This window comes from Ascaphus truei, chromosome 13, assembly GCF_040206685.1.
Source record: "Ascaphus truei isolate aAscTru1 chromosome 13, aAscTru1.hap1, whole genome shotgun sequence".
Classification (NCBI taxonomy): Eukaryota; Metazoa; Chordata; class Amphibia; order Anura; family Ascaphidae; genus Ascaphus; species Ascaphus truei.
Window position 1 is genome coordinate 48,617,166 of NC_134495.1, and position 7,735 is coordinate 48,624,900.

A 7,735-nucleotide genomic window follows, 5' to 3' on the forward strand; every position below is an offset into this window, starting at 1 on the left:
TGATGGACGTACGTCTTTTTTCAACCTCATCTACTATGTAACTATGTAACTATGTTACATGGTACCAGCAGCTGGAGAGATGTGACACTGTATATATATGTTACATGGTGCCAGCAGCTGGAGAGGTGTGACACTGTATGTGTATGTTACATGGTGCCAACTTGATGGACGGAAGTCTTTTTTCAACCTCATCTACTATGTAACTATGAAAGGCGGCCATTATGTTAGGCACACAATCAGAACTCTTACAGATTTATAACAGGATCACCAAACGATTGCTAGCTTAGGTAAGAATATACAGTTGGGTGAAAAAGAAAGTTCACCCTCTCTGAATTATATGGTTTTACATATCAGGACATAATAACAATCATCTGTTCCTTAGCAGGTCTAAATATTAGGTAAATGCAACCTCAGGTGAACAACAACACATGGCATATTACACTGTCATGATTTATTTAACAAAAATAAAGCCAAAATGGAGAAGCCATGTGTGAAAAACTAAGTATACTTTATGATTCAATAGCTTGTAGAACCACCTTTTGCAGCAATAGCTTGAAGTAATCGTTTTCAGTCTGTCACATCGTTGTGGAGGAATTTTGGCCCACTCTTCTTTACAACGTTGCTTCAGTTCATTGAGGTTTGTGGGCATTTGTTTATTACAGCTCTCTTAAGGTCCCGCCACAGCATTTCAATCGGGTTGAGGTCTGGACTTTGACTGGGCCATTGCAACACCTTGATTCTTTTATTTTTCAGCCATTCTGTTGTAGATTTGCTGGTGTGCTTGGGATCATTGTCCTGTTGCATGACCCAATTTCGGCCAAGCTTTAGCTGTCGGACAGATGGCCTCACATTTGACTCTAGAATACTTTGGTATACAGAGGTGTTCATGGTCAACTCAATGACTGCAAGGTTCCCAGGTCCTGTGGCTGCAAAACAAGCCCAAATCATCACCCCTCCACCACCGTGCTTGACAGTTGGTATGAGTTGTTTGTGCTGATATGCTGTGCTTGGTTTTTGCCAAACGTGGTGCTGTGCATTATGGCCAAACATCTCCACTTTGGTCTCGTCTGTCCAAAGGACATTGTTCCAGAAGTCTTGTGGTTTGTTCAGATACAACTTTGCAAAGCTAAGCCGTGCTGCCATGTTCTTTTTAGAGAGAAGAGGATTTCTCCTGGCAACCCTTCCAAACAAACCATACTTGTTCAGTCTTTTTCTAATTGTACTGTCATGAACTTGAACATTTAACATGCTAACTGAGGCCTGTAGAGTCTGAGATGTAACTCTTGTTTTTTTTGCAATTTCTCTGAGCATTGCACGGTCTGACCTTGGGGTGAATTTGCTGGGACGTCCACTCCTGGGAAGATTGGCAACTGTCTTGAATGTTTTCCACTTTTGAATAATCTGTCTCACTGTAGAATGATGGACTTTAAATTGTTTGGAAATGGCCTTATAACCCTTCCCAGATTGATGGACAGCAACAATTGCTTCTCTAAGATAATTGCTGATGTCTTTCCTCCTTGTCATTGTGTTAACACACACCTGAATGCTCCAGACCAGCAAACTGCTAAAACTTCGGCTTTTATAGAGGTGGTCACATTTGCTGATGATCAATAAATCAAGGGCATTTTATTAGCCGCACCTGTCTGCTACTTAACATCTTAATTCCTATGGAAGCAGTAAGGGGGTACTTAGTTTTTCACACACGGCTTCTCCATTTTGGCTTTATTTTTGTTATATAAATCATGACACTGTGTAATATGTCATGTGTTGTTGTTTATCTGAGATTGTATTTACCTAATTTTAAGACCTGCTAAGAAACAGATGATTGTTATTATGTCCTGATATGTAAAACCATGGAATTCAAAGAGGGTATACTTTCTTTTTCACCCAACTGTACATTGTCACAGGCTTTACATATAAATTAAGAAAAATTGGGGAAAGTAGTATTGCTGCTTTAAAACTCATTAGAAATGGCATTAAGATATGAATTGATTTTTTTAATGTCGTAAGTATTATGTAATACTACAAAACGGATTTATTTAAAAAAAAAATATTTAGGATATTTAATGTTTTGCTCCTTTAAAGCAGCCTTATTTTCTCTTCCTATTTATGGTGACAAGCGTAGTCTCCCTGCTGCTAAACTGGGACACTACTCTTTCAGGAACCACATTTACCAAGGACAAAGATGTAATTGATCCCCTGGGGGATATGATAAGGTTTCCCGGGTGTAAAACAGGGGCAGAATTTGGCAACACATTGTGCCTGATTTTTCAAAGAAAAATATCCCAATATTTTAAGTGAACCCCATTGTTTTCTGATAATATAGGGTTTATCAGGCAGGGGACAGCGTGCTTTTTTCTTTGTGGAAGACTGTATATATAACCATACTCCTCCCTTTAGACGTTTGCTGCTGGTAAAAAGATTGAATAGTGAAAGTACTGCTGTCTTGCGCTCTGGATACTTTGCTTACATAGAGTCTAATCGGAATATGAAATGCCGGGAGTGAGGATATTGGAAGTGTGGAGATATGGACGCTGCTGTTCTATTTTTGTGCCATTAAAGCTTTCTATTCTTGATCCTGGTTACACTGAGTTCTTTTGCCTACCATTGCTGCTGCTCCGGATACCAGCGCATTTATTTGCTATTCCTTCACCTGGTAAAAAGATCGGCCTTGCATATAGAAAAACATAAAGAACGATTCCAGCGCTCCTACCAATATTCGGCTAAAATATAATAGTGGTCTCATGAATAAGGGTTGTTTAGTTAAACCATTTGGTCAAAGCATTATAAGCCTGCAGCCAACATCAAGGCATAACCAAATTTGCAGGTACCTACTGTACACTGAATTTATGTAATTATTGTCCCTTGGACTAGTGAAAATGTGAGAAAGCCCTGAAGGGGTTAAATAAAGCATATGCTTTTGTGAATAGTGCAATTAAAAGCTGGCCAAAGCCTGTATCATAGTTACCTTACTATAGAGGTAAACGGTGGGATCACAAATTCCCTGGTGTGACTATAATAAAACTTACACATATTTCTTTATGTCAGCCTTATACATTCATTGGTTATGCCTTGACGTGGCATGCAGGCTTATAATGCTTTGGCCAAAGGGTTTAACTAAATAACCCTCACTCATGAGATCACTATTATATTTTAGCCTAATTGGTAGGAGCACAGGAATTGTTCTTTATGTTTTTCTATATGTAAGGCCGATCTTTTTACCAGCAGCAAACTTCTAATGGAGGAGCGTGGTAATATGTGCAGTCTCTCACAAATATTAGGCCAATCCTTCTCCTTGCTGCATACTCCATGAGGGCACTATATTATAGTGTTACTGATACATTACGTCATAGGGTAGGCTATTGGCTCATCTGCTTTACATAGCAGTGAGTTCCTTGGAGGTGTATGTCTCCTCCCTTCAGGACAGAGCTCGTAACAATTCTCCAATTAGTACAGGTGTAATACCCCTCAGTGTCCGTCTGCACATCACCCTCCCTTGGTAAGAGCGCAGGAATCTTCTTTATGCTTTTTTCTTTGCTGTCCGTGCACCAGTTTGTCAGCAGATCGGTTTTGAAATATCCATACCAGATTTGCTTACCTTGCTGCGAGTTACATTTACTGCAGCGCAGATTCCTCATCTCGGCCTGAATACCAGCGCACAGTGTGGGCAAGGCTACACCTACTGAATGCGTAAACTAATATACAAAGGCAGGTGTGTCAACAGGCAGTTCCCCAACACTCATGGCAAAAATATTAAAAAGATGTATTGACTTAGATCCTGAACGACTCAGTACCATCAAGCCAAAAGTCAACCTCTTTAATGACGTGTAGAGTTCTTATATATCCAAATGATCTTATAGGAACCATTTGTAAGAACAGCCAAGGGACTCACTAAGGTTCACTAGGTACGCTGTCTTTACAAACAGCGTTGGACTAATATATCAGGGCCACGCAGCGTAAGTGGCAAAGCTAGCATAAGATCAACTTCTGTTCTCTTACCAAGGAAACAAACATCTAATGCATTCTGTCTTCATTGGTTTCTTTGGCCTCTAAGCAATGTGAGATTAATAGAGAGGGGGTGGATGTTAGCAGACAGGGGGGAGGCTGCAGGGGGATTCACTGGAGTAGAAACAGAGAGACAAAGAAAGAAGTAAAAACATAGAAAGAAAGAAAATCCTCAGGGGTTTGGACAATGTTCGAGTCTTGGGTGACCAAGAAATGAATGCAAATTCTGTGTAAACGTCTCCAGAGGAATTCGTGGGAATGGAAAAGGGAACATTGTGAGCTGGAGAAAAGCAGGTCACCTGTTTGAAATAAAAGGGCCTAATTCAAAAGGAAGCTGGTTAGATACTGTGTGCGAGAGAAGCAAAAAGGAGAAATGACAAGGAGTGAAAGAGAAGTTGGACGTATGAGGCTGAGCAGAGTTCCAAATTAGGGTTGAGTGCTGGAAACCGCTCCAGATATCGCTTGTGTTGGAAAAATGTTACCCATTAAGGGGTGGTTTATTTGTATAACATAATTGTGCACATTTTGGATAGAAGAAGATAAGTGCTGAATGCACATTTAAAATGTAAAAAAGAAACAGTGGTGTATTTGTGGAGCCATTTTGGGGGACAATTTTTGCTCAGTGAGTAAAGTCACTGACTCTGAAAACAATGACACTGAGTATGAAGCAGGGACGCCAGGTTCAAATCCCGGTGTCACCTCCTTGTTACCTTGGGTAAGTCACCCTGTGGCCGCAGGCACCACAAATATAGACTGTAAGCTCTACGGGGCAGGGAACTGTGCCTGCAAAAATTCTATGTACAGCACTACGTCCACTGTCAGTGCTATACAAGAAAAAATAATAATTATCATCATGATGCAGTTGAGAGCTGCTTAGTGTTTGAGACAGCACATGCACTGGCTCTTGTCATGCTGCAATGCACCTACGGTTATATAGTGGCAGTCCTATTTTACACTAGGCAATATTCAGTTGCCATAATAGTTAGACTTCACTTTATCCCATATTATTTGGGAATTGGGGGGCACCTTCATATGCTATCTAAGCAAATCAGATTTGTAAAATAGGTTATAGGTTTACCATTGATCTTTATAAACCCCTATTATAAGGGAGACATAGCATAGGATTATACCCTGATCTGCTTTCATCACCTACACCTATTATTAATACTAGCGTCGCTTTATGTTTTGTTAGTTTTGTGTCACATTATTTTACTATATACCCAATAAAGGTTACATTTGAATCCATTCATATACACAGAGTTGAGTGCTTGATAACGGGGGCCTTTCCTGTTCGTGCCTTACAGATAGGATTGCCAGGTGGCTTCTCCGAAAATACTGTACTCAATGGTGAAAGGTGCGTCAGGTCGCTATGTCCAGGGAGGAAAATACCGGACACATACATGTCCAGTATTACAGTATCTCTCATTGTTTACTGGACAGAGTATCCAAATACAGGACAGTCCAGTTCAATACCGAACACCTGGCATCCATACTTACAGACCAGTGGTCCGCTGTAGCCATTTCTGGAAATCCTTATGGTAACAGCCAAGCCGCTCCTCTGCAAACCGATCCCAACACTTGTTAAAGGACATTGCGTGCGGTGATCACACGGTTAATGTTATTTTGACCTTAGAAGCCGTGCAGCTCAGGGGAAAATGTGCTCACAGTAAATGTTTAAACTATGTAGCACACTAACAAATGAGAAATAACTGCATCATTTCAAGGTTAACCCATTCCCAGCCGGACAAATGTCTGTGCAACCCTTTCAGTGCCGAACATCGGAAAAGGGGGGTTCTAAGTGACCTTTTCGTATTTTGCAGTTGGTCCTGAATCCTAAATAAAATAACTGCAAATAAATCAAAGCACGGTCAGGACGAAAGTGAATTAATACACGTTGCACTCTAACATAAATACACCAATTTATGCAACTTTACTTCATCAACTGATAAAAGGAAATGCATAAGTGTACAGGTTCAATAAACTGGTAACGACAATACACATTACAGCATGAAACACTTTGGAATCAATTATAAGCCAACTTAAGTCTCCTTTGATATGTAAAAGAAGTGTCCCCCACTCCTTGTCACTCTCTGTGACCCTCCATTTGTCTTCCTGGCTTTTGTTCCCTCAGCTGTGACCTCTGGTCAGTTTCTTCTGTCTCTTGCTGATCTATTTCTTAATGACTCTGTTACCGACTTTCCTGACTCTTATTTCCCCTGGAAATCCCTCTCACTGGACCATCTATCGCAGACTAAACCCCCTCAATCTCTCTGACCCCGCCACCTTTCTGAACCCGCCACCTCACGTTATAACAGACAGGCCCCACAAACTCCAGCACTCCGTACTCAACCCTAGCAAGCCAACAATCTGTATAAGGTTTATCATAACATCGTCCCATGCCCAGAATAAATAGGTGATAGGAGATGTAGAAGAGGCCGGGTTGCCATCACTCCGAGTTTGACTCTGAGACTACGAGTCCAGCCACATATCTCTGGGCTATGGGTTTACCTGGAGAATCCGGATGGTTCTTCTTGGGGTATGTTGCTGGTAATGCTGCAGCATCTTTATTCCGTACAGTGCAATGAACCGGGCCGCCAGCCCTACCAGGTCCCCTCCTTACGTTAGTGGACCTCAGTCATTGGAATAGTTTCACACATTAAAAGCCTGCACCTCGTATTAGAAGCAGGGGGGCGCAAACTGGGGGACGCGGCTCTTACAGCGGCCCTTCGCTCTTCACCAAAGCATTTACATGAAATGCTGGGGGACCGTGCAAGGCCTCTGTAAGTTCCCTTACCTTCGGCGTCATGACGTCACATGACGTTGTGACGTCAAAAACGCCGGAGACAAGGTAAGGGGGGGGGGGGGGCGCGAGTAGCGGGGGAGAGCAGGCATGGGGGCGCAGATGAAAAAGTTTGAGCACCCCTGCATTAGGCCTCGGGCATGGTCAGCGCACTGCTGCTCGGCACTGAGCCCCTGTAGTCGTAATGAGAGCGGCTTTAGCAGGGGCTCGCGCACGCGTCAGCACGCTTGGGGAAGCGCATAGGGGAAGCGTGTGTCTGACGGAGTTTTTACATTTCCCCGCTTGCCGGAGCGCTGGGTCGGTCACGTGAGCGGTTCGCCCTCAGCTCCGTGACGTCACTGGCCCGCCCCCGACCCGGGCCCTGACGGCGCGCTGTGTAAGGCCAGAGAAAGCACCGCTTTCCCAGAGCCTCAGCACGGAACGCCCTGTTTGGGGCACTATGTCCCAGGCCTTAGAGGAATGTCTCGCTCATTAGAGGACTGTCTCTCATTTGAAGACTCACTCATTAAAGAACAGTCTCTCATTTGAAGACTGTCACTCATTAGAGAACTGTGTCACTCATTAGAGGACTGTCTCACTCATTCGAGGATGCGCTCACTCATTAGACAGTCTCATTAGAAGATGGTATTACCCATTTGAAGCCTAAATACACTCACTGAATGATATGTTTGCCACAGATGACACATTGTGGCACTTGGGATCTTTCAGCATCCCACAACCAACATGACCGTAACTCTGAAACAATAAGTGGGTCTCCCAGCAATACCCTGGGTCCCGAGCCCAGCACATCTCCATCACTACCCCACACTATAGGATACTGCCCATTCCCTGGGAACTACCAAGCAAAATAGCTGCCAGGACCAAAGATGGCTGCCGGCGACTTCAACCGGAAGTGAGGAAAGCGAGAGCAGGGGAGACCGGGAGTCCTGC